This window comes from Protopterus annectens, chromosome 11.part0 (assembly GCF_019279795.1).
Source record: "Protopterus annectens isolate FY-2018-M chromosome 11.part0, PAN1.0, whole genome shotgun sequence".
In the NCBI taxonomy this organism is placed as follows: domain Eukaryota; kingdom Metazoa; phylum Chordata; order Ceratodontiformes; family Protopteridae; genus Protopterus; species Protopterus annectens.
The window spans coordinates 19,134,756-19,147,197 of NC_056745.1; positions in this window are offsets into that span (position 1 = coordinate 19,134,756).

Consider the following 12,442-nt stretch of genomic DNA (forward strand, 5'->3'; position numbering starts at 1 on the left):
AGACTAACTTTTTTCATCTGAGGTGTTCTACCTTCTATATGCAGATGACCTGAAATTGGGTAAACTGATTACATGTGTTACAACAATGCCATGTCTGCAAATACTAAATTGACCATTTGGGCACAGGAGAATAATATGCTGATAGATATATCAAAAGCATATGAGATTTGGGAGCCAAATTAAAAGGTGAATATTTAATACAGCACACTGTGATTGAAACCAGATTCATTTAAGGACCTGGGTATATGGGTAGAGCCAGCTTTGAGTTTTTCTAATTATATCAACCAATTGATTAATGATAGTTATAGAACTATAGGTTGTATAAAAGATCTATAAATTCTAGGAAATCAGAAATGATGAAGTCATTGTTTGTTACTTACATTAGACCCAAACTTGAGTATGGAATAACAATATGGAAACCTTATAAGTAAACAAGCATGAATAAACTGGAAAGAGTATAGTGGAAACATACCAAGGGCATCTATATCGGATGTGAAAATTTAATATCTGAACTTGTACAGTGTCTCTTATAGATATCTAAGTGGAGATCTTATTCAGGTATATAGGCATTTAGAGATAACTATTTCTGGGAATGTTTAGGATTATCAAAAAGAACTAGAGAATCATCAGACAACCTATGTAGAAGATTCTACAAAAATAAAAAAAGATAGCTAGGTGCACAAGACCTTGGATAAAATGCCAAATCCTGGTAGGCACACTGGTGCCAGCACTGGAAAATATGACCGCGTAGAACCCTCAGGACATGGAAACATTCCTACAATTATGCTAGGCCAGGCCCAGGGGGAGGATGCCCCTCCCCCACCATTGTAGAAGGAAATAACAGTCCACAAAAATCACAAAATCTGATAGGCCAAAGAGCCATAAAGACGATAGAGTGGACTATTGAGGATAAGAAAGAAATTATGTATTGTTACTATTATGCAAGAAGCCAAGAATTTCCAGACAAAAGATACACAAAAAGATTAAGAGACGGAGACATTAGAGGAAATAAAGTATTTCCAGAAGCAAAACTGTCAGAAGCTTTAAATAAAAACTTGGGTTCATTAATACAGCAGATTTATGAAAAACATTACATAGACCAATAAACTTTGATCTGTTTGGAAAAAAGAATCATCTGAAGAAGTGCAAAAATATAAAGAACAAAACCTAGAGATTTTTGAAAGGTACAAAAAACAAATATGGACATGGGAAAGAAAGACACACATCCAGTATGGTGCCATATATTTATGCAAAGCAGAAAGCCAAATTAATCAATACAAAAAGGCAGTTTCAAAGATATTCAAATAGAAATGCAGGCAAAGGCATCCAGATATGGAAAATTTCACAATAAAAATAAATATGATCACAAAGAGGGAATGTAGAACAGATCAGTAAACTAGAAGTTAAAGAAATAGAAGGTGACGTTATGGAACACTTGAGAAGTGAAGAATTTAGTGTAGAAAGTCTAACACGGGTTACATTACAGCATGATGGAACAAGTCCCCAAAGTAAGGAGAAACAGGAAGATCAGGAGACATCTGAAGAAGAAACATGGACAAGAGAAAGAAAAAGAGATTTAATCTGGTGTAATATTTATGCAAAGGAGGAAGGAAAAAAAAAGAGCAGCACCAAAGATATTCAAAGACAAATACAGACAGAGGCATCCAGACATGGAAAATGTTACAATACAAAAAATATGAAAACAGAGGAAAAGTAGAAAAGAGGATTAGTAACGAAGAAGTTAAAGACACAGAAACTAAGGATGTCATTCTATTCATCTGTTGTAGTATTCTGACATGAGGGAGTTACCTGCCAAGGTGACAACCTGACACCACTACCTTAGGGTACGCCGGTGCATCTGACGAAGGCCACTATCAGACATCAGCCATAAAAGAGGTGTACATATACACCATCCTCTGAACTTTTTGCCACCAGTCGGATTGCCAGTCCTGGACATTGCTCTGCTGCCAAAATTGCTTACTTCTATAAAGATAACTTTCCCGTTGGGAAAACCTTTTTGTCTTTTACTGCTACCTTACTTTTCATTGAGGTTAATGTCATGCAGGAAAGGGAAGTGTGACTGTGGAAGACAGATTCCACATAAGGATAGTCATTCCCAGTGCCTCTTTTGTCTAGGGCCCTAACATGACCATAAAAAACTGCTCACTCTGTCAGTCTTTTGTGCTTAAGACCCTCTGAAGTTGGTTATCGTCCTTTGCTATTTACTTAGAAAATCAAAGCCTTAAGCTTTTAGCCAAGAGCACAATGGAAAGTTCCTCAGACCCAACGACAGAGCCTGTCAAGAATAAGGCCAAAAAAACAATGCCCAAAGCCAAAGCTGCACCTGTTGATATGAACATCTCTCCTGAAGCACATGAGAGTTCTGGGGCATGCTCCATCAATGAAATGGAGCCACAGGTCGAGCCTGCCTTGCAGCCCACCTTGGTACTGGATATATACACGTCCAAAGAGGCAACACAGACATCAACTCCTGATGTCCAGGGGGAAGCCAGGCTTATCATGTCTGAAGGCCCCAGAGGAATTACCCAGATCATGGTTCAAGTGGACGTTGACATGGACTTGGTCGAATGTAGGCTGACATCCATCCCTCTTTCTTTGCATCTCATGGATGCACCTGCAAAGAAAAAGCAAAAACATCAAACATGTCTCCACCTCCAGACCCAACAAAAAGAATCGCAGACTTTCACTCAAGGCCTTTTCAAGACCTTCGTGGTGCTAAGGCCTCCCTCAAGTCATCCAGCTTCCCCTCCTGCCTGGCCAACCTCACCTCAGAAGAGACCTAGGCCTTCAGCTACCTCAGAGGAAGACTCCTCATCTGAAATGGAGAATGATTCCTTGGATTATTCATCCCAAATCCCCTTACCCTTAGACTGTGCTTCCCCTGAGGAAGATTTGAATGGAACAGAATGTCCTATATTGGAAATTTCCTTTGGGGAGACAGTCACTAGGATGCGAGATCATTTTAAGGGGGACATTACAGAGATGTCTGAGGTCCAAAAACATTATTATGACTCTCCAAGTACAGGTCCCTAGTCCTTCTGCCATTCCTTTTGTAATTCCAGCCTTCTTAGATGTTTTTGCATCCACTTCCACTCACCCTGATTTTCAGCCTCCAGCTCCAAAAAAGCCACGCAGGTGCTACAAAGTACTTATGGACTGCAGTTATCTTTTCAAGGCCCCTGTGACTGACCCCTCTGTGATATCAGTAGCCTCTGATAAGGCCACTAGGTCACTACCTTCTACTTCCCTCCTCCCCTCAGACAAGGATAGTAGATGGTTGGAGAGGTTGGGCAAGACATTTTATATTTCAGCCACCCTAACTTTCAGGGCACTAAACTACCAGACCCATATGACCAAGTATAATTTGGAACTCCAGTCTCAAATCTCAAAGCTAGTGTCAGATATGCCCAACTTGCAGAACAAAACCTTGGCAGCTTCTCTTCTTGCTACTTCCTCTCAGGTCATCAGGCATTCAATCAAATGCAGCTACGATGCTGTAAAGGCCATCTCACAAGCTGCAGCATCTTCCTCTGCTCTAAGATGATTTGTCTGGCTAAGGCTTCAGCCACTCCCTGAGAGCATTAAAGCAAAACTAATGGATGCCCCATTGGACATTTCTGCCCTTTTTGGCAAACGCTCATCAAAATTATTTAAATCCTGCAAGAAAAAAGCAAGGAGCTAAAAGACCTAAAACACACTTTGTTCTTCCCTTTGCCCAAATTCTACAGGAATTACCCTGCAAAACAGGTTTTTATACACAGGCAATCCACTCCCCAACAGACAAAGCCCCAAAAAGGATCAAAGAAAACTCAATAGTTCTCTTCTTCTTCCTCTTCCCAGCCCCCCAAGCAGCCCTTTCTTGATAGGACGGGCTCTACATCATGACTCCTCAAGCAGTCTGGGAGCACTCCTCCTCTCCCTACACCTTACCCTTTCCCCTCCCATCCTGGGAACTCATCACTCAGGACTCCTGGGTCTTAAGCATTATAAAAGGGGATACTTCATGATCTGGCACACTGAGCCCCCTTCAGGGGTATCTCCCAACCACCAAAAGAACAGGTATCTCTTTTTCCCCCAGTTCTCCAAAACCTACTGGAACAGGGCACAATTCAACCTGTGCCCCCCCCCAGCTCAAGAGGGAAAAGGTTTTTATTCATGTCTTTTCCTAATTCCCAGGAAGGAAAGCCCTTGGAGACCCATTGTAGACCTTTCCTCTCTCAACAACTTTCTAATAGTTCCCTCCTTCAAAATACTTACCCTCCAAACTCTCTTCACCCTCATCCTCCCTCAGGCATTCCTAGCATCAGTAGACATCAAGGATGCTTACTTACATATCTCCATATAGCCCAGATACAGGAAATTCATACACTTCTCTCTGAGATCCTCACATTTTCAATTCTCTGCTTTGCCTTTTTGACTTTCCACTGCACTGAGAGTCTTCATAAAATGCCTAGCACTAGTGGTCGCCTTTTGCAAACTCCAAACCATCTAAATCTTCCCCTACCTAGATGACCATCTGATTCAAGCCAAAACACAGGAGAAATTAACCAGAGACCTCCAGTCAACAACAGCCATCTTTCAAAGCCTGGGATTCACTATAAATTTAATAAAATCTTCCCTCATCCCATCCCAAGACCATGTCTTTCAGGTGCACGTTTCAAGCCAAGGATATGGTGGTGTCTCTTCCACCCACCAAGGCACAGGAGATTTCTACCCTTTTCTCAGAAATTCTCCCCCTCAATCTCCTGTCTGCAAGACAGTTTCTGTGAATCTTGGGGTTGATGGCCTCTACCATCCCTATTCTTCCTCTAGTGAGGCTAAATATGAAGAAATTCCAATGGTTTCTGAAGTCAGTCTGGTCTCAGCATGCCCACCCTCTGGAATTCCAAATGCCAATTCTACCCTGCCTCAAGAAGGTGCTCCAGTTGTGCATTATACAACTGTCCATAAATCTATGTTTCCCCAGTCACCCTGTGCCCCCAACTCAAGTATTGTATACAGATACATTGGATACAGGCTGGGGAGCACCTCTGGACCACCACACAGTCCAAGACCAGTAGATATCCTCTCAGAGGAGAGACCACATAAATGTAAGGGAGATGAAGGCATTAATTCTGTCCCTTCAGTCCTTTCACTCCATTCTGAGACCAGGAAGGCTTCGCATCCACACAAACAATATGACTGTCCTGTGGTATATCAACAAACAGGGGTGGACAAGGTCCTACCTCCTTTGCAGACTAGCCTTACAGGCCTGGCATCTATCCCACAAACTACAAATATCTCTTCAAGTGGTTTACATCCCTTCCTGTCAGAATACTCTGGCAGTCACTCTGAGTAGATCCAGAACACAGGCCTACAAATGGATGCTTCACAGGGATGAAGGATGAAGACATTGTCCACCAGTGGGGTATTCCACAAATAGATCTGTTTGCCTCCCCCATGAACAGCTTCCAAAATTCTGTGTCAGAGAACCCCATCCTTAGGCATGGAAAGTGGATGCCCTATCAATCTCTTGAAAGGGAAAATTCCTTCATGCATTCTCCCCTGTTCCACTTACTCTGAAAGTCCTGCTGAAAATTCAGCAGGACCAGCCAAGGATCTTGCTGGTGACTCCCTGTTGGCCAAGACAGCACTGGTTCCCCCTTCTCCATCTAGCCAAGGACAATCACCAATTGTCTTACAGAGTGGACCCACTCACACAGAACAAGGGCTCACTCATCCACCCTCAGTGGTAGACCCTCCAACTGACCCTATGGGAGATAGAGCCCTGATTCCTTTCAGGCACCATTATTTGGAGGACATGCTACAAGTCCTGTAGGAGGCCAGGAAACCAAATATCAGAAAATCTTACCTCTCCAAATGGAAGGGATTTTCACTGTGGTGTCTCACCAGAAACCAGGACCCGCTTAGAGCGGACCCCCCCCCATGGTTCTGTCTTATCTATGTGAATTGCTCAATGCAGGCTTAGCTTATTCCTCCATAAAAGCATATCTGCCAGCTATCTCTGCTTGCCTGCCTCTTTCACCACCCCTAGCTTCTAGATTTCAGACCAAACAATTCCTTAAAGGCGTTCTTCACATTAGACCTCCCTGGAGACCTGTCACTCCACCCTGGGACCTGAACTTTGTGATACAGAAACTGACTCAGGTGCCTTTTGCTCCAGCCTCCTGTAGCTCACTCAGACACTGTACATAGAAAACTATCCTCCTAGTGGCTATTACCTCTGCCATGCAGGTATCGAAATTACAAGCCCTTATGGCCTCTCCTCCTTTCCTTTCCTTCCACAAGGACAGGGTTTCTCTGCATACAAACCCCTCTTTCATGCCTAAGGTAGTTAATGAATTGTCCTTAAACCCGGCCATTCATCTGCCCACCTGATCCTACGCACTCATGATATACACAGACAACTCAGGTTTTACCTACACAAGACCAAATCCTTTAGAAAATCAGACCAACTGTTGATGTCATTTCACCCCAGGGCTCTGGGATTGCCTGTGTCAAAACAATCCATCTCCAACTGGATATCCAAAGCCATAGCCTTTTGCTATACCCATTATGGTAAAACTCCTGCAGGCACAGTCAAAGCTCACTCTACAAGGGCAGTTTCTTCCTCGGAGGCTTTCCTCAAAGGGCTAGACACCAACTCTATCTTAGAAGCAGCTACTTGGACATCTGTCCACACCTTCACTAAACACTATAAGCTGGATTCCATCTCCAAAGCCAGGGCTGGGTTCTCCAGGGTCATTCTCCATGGCTTCCTGGAGAGTTCCTCAGCCACTTTCTCCTCCCTTTCTGCATGAGCTTTTCCATTCTCCTTCATGTAAGAATACTGCAACAGATGAATAGAAGGACATAGATTAGTTGTGTAAGAACTTATCATAATGATAGATGTCCTTCTCCTCTGTTGCAGTATTTGTCCATCCTTCCTTCCCCCACTTCCTGGCTTTCTTGGATGCATTGATTCTCTTTCCCTTGGACCGTCTCTCCACCTGGGGCTTCAGTTCTGAGGATGGTGTACACGTGCACCTCTTTTATGGCCCAAGTCTGATCGTGGCCCACGTCAGATGTAACACACCCTGGGGTAGTGAACAACGTTGATATACTGGCTGGCATTGGGTCGTCACCTTGGCAGGCAACTCCCTCATGTAAGAATACTGTAACAGAGAAAAGAAGGACACCCATCATTATGGTAAGATCTTAGACAACTAATCTTTATGGAGTACCTGTGAAGTGAAGGATTTAGTGCAGAAAATCTAACTCAGAGAACACCACAGCAGGATAGAAAAATGGATCCACAAATTTAGGAGAAACCAGTGCAGCAAGAAACATCTGATCAGTTGCCATATGAAGATAATTTGGAGCCTTCCATAGGAAACCAGTACATATGTTCAGTTGGAGTTGCACAGCAAGGGGAGGAATAGGAAACTATGGCATCTCTGACACAGTCAATGTTGTTGAGTGATATGCCAGTGAGTTCCCATATGACAGAGCAACAGATGACACAGGATGAAAACCAAAGAGAATATGGCACAGGAAGATGCTCTGGAACATTCTATAGAATGTCTGCAGGAAATGGAGAACAAAGAATGTGCTCTCAGAGTTGCTTGATTTAATAGAGATGGACAGACATATTAAGATCAATGAAAGAAATAGACTACAGAAAGTCAATGAAACCTATAAAGTTAGAAATCTGATAAAACAAATGAACACAGTAATTAGGACTGTCCTTAGAGATTCATGAGATGTATCAGAAGTAAACATGATATATTACTGTGCAGCTAAATTAATAACAGATAAAGTCTTACCACAAAAACACAGGGTAGTAAGTGAAAGGAAGGGGAGAAATCGAATGCCATCGTGGAAGTATCGAACAGAGAAAACTATAAAGCAATTAAGACAAGAAGTGTCATTGTTAGAAGAGAAGACAGATCAATAAAAATACTCGAAGATAAACATGATAAAAGCAATGCACAGTATCAGAACAGATAGGATCTATTGTGCACTGTGGCAAATAAACTAAAAATATCAGCACAGGCAAAAAAAACTTAGAAGATATGCAGATAAATATAAAGAAAAAGTACAAAATAAGCAATTTATTGATGATTCAAAAGAGTATGCTAAATGGATAGAAATGGGATAAAGTAATGGCCATAGAGATTGAAACAAAGACAAGAAAGCTCCTAATTGGAAAACTCCAGGTCCAGATGCAGTACCTAACTTCTGCTGATATTTAATATCTTTACAATAAGATTTAGCCATAAGTAAGTACTACTTATATGCACACCCCAAACAGACACCAGCTTGGTTAACAACAGGAACAACAATACTTCTGCTTAAGAGTAAACCTGCAAGCTATCCTAAAAACTATAATCCAATAACTTGCCTTCTGATGAGGTATAAACTTCACACTGGAATTGATGCTGACAAAGTTTATAGTCCTCTAGAAGAAATCTCAATCATGACAATAGAGCAAAAGGGTAATAAAAGAAAGCCACATGGAACAAAGGATCATTTGCTGTTAAAGTCATAATGGAGAACTGTAAAAAGGGGAAGAATCCAAGTATGGCATGGATAGACTACAAAAAAGCATTTGACAGTATCCCACATTCATGGATAAAAGAGTGCTTAAAGCTGTATAAGATGCACCCTATGTGACACCCGAGCACTGGACAGTAATCAAGGATCCTCAATCCATACCAATAGCACCAGTGAGGGGTGTCCACAATGGGAAAGATAACAAATACACACACAGTAAAGTACAATTTCCCTTAAGAGCACACAGAGATCACAGTCAGTCTGGGGCTGGTTTCTCTCTTTCTCCAGATCCCCAATAAGACTCCCCACTGGCACAGCTATAGAGTGGAGTCCTTAGCCAGGATTCCAAGCCAAGGTCTCCCCAGCACTCCCTCTGTCCAACAAGTGCTTCGTGTCCCTGACAATGTAGCTGGCACACACACACACACACACACACACACACACACACTTTGAGATATGATTTATATACAAACACACAGACACTCCTGGGGAAGGCTCTTAAATGTAAGAAAATTCTGTTAAATGCTGAACGTCAAAAATATAACAATAGTGCACTCTGCTGGAAGAAAGCTGACAAGTCAAGCATTGTATGGCTGTTGGATCCCAAACTCAGAGCCGTAATGTCTGGACCAGCAGATTCTTTTTATTGCTTTGAAACCAGAGTTAATTGCTAGATTTTACATATATAATGTGTTTAATTGCTTTGGTTTCCTGACCAGGTGCAAGATCAAAGCTATATTAAACTTTGCGTTTGTGTTAGCATGGGAGCCAGAGAAGAATGATGTAATCTAAAATGAGCCAGCAGTGATGTATTATCAATTAAAAAGACTGTCTTTTTGTCTAAAGCTGACAACAACTCACCAGCACTCTGCTTTTGTTCTATATGTAAGTTTATTTAGAACTGTGATTGATCTTAGGAAAAGATAGAAAATAGTAAGGTTAGTCTAGCTGTTTTCTATATTTATGTCAGAACTATTCTACAGTATTATTTTAAGCATTTTCCAGTGATGTCTGAACTCTTGACTAGCACTGTGTAGTAAGAAGTATTTTGCTTTTATTATTTATTATTAAATATTTTTAAACCTTTCAACTGTGGCTGTTTTGTGTAGAGATTATTTAAGCTGTAGAGTACATTGCATGTGTATAGTCTTTTGTTTTTTCCCGGTTAGGGGTCGCCACAGCAGAACTCTGGTCCACTAATGATTGGCAGTGAATTTTTATGGTGTCGAGTAGCTACCCTGGCGCCCAACCTTCAAAGAAGGTACATGCACACACACTTGCACGTATCTGCATGTCTTTTAAATTCACTCGACCATGGGGAGGACATGCAGACTCCGCACAGAAGGCGCTCCAGCCAAAAATCGAACCGGAGAACCTCTTGCTGTGAGGCGACAACGCTAACCGCTGCATCACCATGGCAATTGCATGTATATAGTGATACTGTACAAAGCCACTCCAATAATCCTTAAAAGTTCTGGTTACACTTACTAACTGGATAATAATAGTGCACAGTAATAATTGGACACCCTTTTTGGTAAGAGCCTTTTTAGTAGCTGATATTAGAGGTTCTGGTGGCAGTGGATTACTGCTTTATAAAAAACAATGCAAGCCAGTAAGACCACAGGTACTCTTCAAAGGCTTTGAGCTGAGGTGCTAGAGAGAATTTATTTTATTAAACCTATGGTCTTACTGACTTGCATTTTTTTTTTAATTTTATTTTGGTCTTGGTGGTTTACTAGATTACTACCTTATAGCCTGGGCAGAAGGGGCATGCATAGTGAACCTGTTCCAACCTTCCTCAGAAGTGTCTCTGTTTTTGTATATCAATCATATCTCAAAGTGTGTGTGTGTGTGTGTGTGTGTGTGTGTGTGTGTGTGTGTGTGTGTGTGTGTGTGTGTGTGTGTGTGTGTGTGTGTTTGGGTGGGTGTGTCAGCTATTTGGGCAGGGAAATGAAGCACTGGTTGGACAGAGGGAGTGCTGGGAAAACCCTAGTTAAGAACTCCACTGTATAGCTGTGCCAGTGGAGAGTCTTATTGGGGATCTGGAGAGAAAGACAGAAACCAGCCCCAGACTGACTGTGATCTCTGTGTGCTCTTAATGGAAATTGTACTTTACTGTGTGTGTTTATTTGTTATCTTTACCAATGTGGACACCCCTCACTGGTGCTAGTGGTGAGGATTGAGGCTTCTTCATTACTGGGCCAGTGCTCGAGCATCACAACCTACACTGATTGATTACATTACAGCAACCATGAAACAGTGGCAAACCACTTTGGAGTTAAGCCATGATAAAGGACAAATTATTATTCCAGGGATAACAATTCAAAGAGAGATATTCCAGGGTGACAGTCACCGCTGCTGTTTTGTCATGCCCTTAACCCATTAAGTTGTCTGCTTAGCAGATTAGGTTATGGCTACAATTTGGCTCCCAGAAAACAAAATGTAAAGACTTCTCATCTCTTTTTTTTGTAGATGATTTAAAACTGTATATTTCATCAGAAGAGGAACTGAAAGCACAACTGCAAGTGGTCAAAACTTTTTCAGATGATATAATAATGTCATTTTGGTCTTGATAAATGAGCAAAAGCAACCTTTAAACAGGAAAGCTGCAGCACCAAGAGAACATCAGTTTGGGACAGGAATGTGATACAAAAGAACTTGAGCAAGAGGAAGTGTATAAATATTTGGGAACTGATGAAGGATCAACAATAAAACATGAACATATGCGAATAAAACTCAGTAAGGAATATTTTAGAAGACTAAAATTAATACTGAAAACAGGGTTGACATCAAGGAATAAAGTCCAAGTTATAAAGCAATTTGCTCTTCCTGTCCTAACTTACAGTTTTGGGGTGATTGATTGGCCACAAAAGGTGTTGGATAGGTTAGACAGAAAAGTGAGGAGGATGCTTTATGCTCATCAAATGATTTACAAAAATCAGTGCATACCACGATTATATATTCCCTGTTCTGAAGGAGGTATGGGCCATCTTGAAATTGATTACATGTATAGGTCTGCAATCCTGGGACTGCATACATATCTGCTGACCTCACAAGATTAGTTGAAAGTTTTGAAACATGAGGAGAATAAGTCTAAGATGACTTCCCTGCTTAGTTTAGCAGAAGCACATCGGCATCAAGCGGGAATGGAAATTAAACCAGAAGTAGATAAAAATCAGGCAGTTACTGAATGTGCCAAAAATCAAAAGAAAGAATACAAGGTGAGTGATCAGATGAAAAGGCAAGAAATGTGGAAAATCCATAAATATAGTTACAAGTATAGGAAACCCTTGGAACAACCTCATGTTGATCAGAATCAAATGTAGGAATGGTTAAGGAGAGGTGAATTTAAACCAAAAGATGAAAGGTTAAGATAGTGGACTACGTACACGTTGGTTTACAAAGTCCATTGAACATATGGTAGAAACAGACAGATGTAGGTTTTGTGAAACAGAACTGGAAACAGTTGCATATTTTGTAGCTGGTTGTGATATACTAATGGCAGAAGGACTGTATACTGAAAGGCATAATAATGGATTGTGCAAATAATATGGTATTGAAGTGGCTGAAAACACTAGAAACGAGCCACAAGGCATTACTTTATAGAAAATGAAGTTTATGGAGATGGTGGCATTGACAAAAAGGTAGGAGTCAGAGCTGGACATGGCAGGGTTAAAGATGTTAAGATTTGCATTGGGTGTGACAGGGATGGACAGGATTAGGAATCAGTATATTAGAGGGTCAGCTCAGGTTGGGCGGTTTGGAGACAATGCCAGAGAGGTGAGATTGCATTGGTTTGGACATGTGCTGAGGAGGGATGCTGGGTATATAGAGAAAAGGTTGCTAAGGATGGAGCTGCCAGGTAAGAGGAAGGCCTAAGATAAGG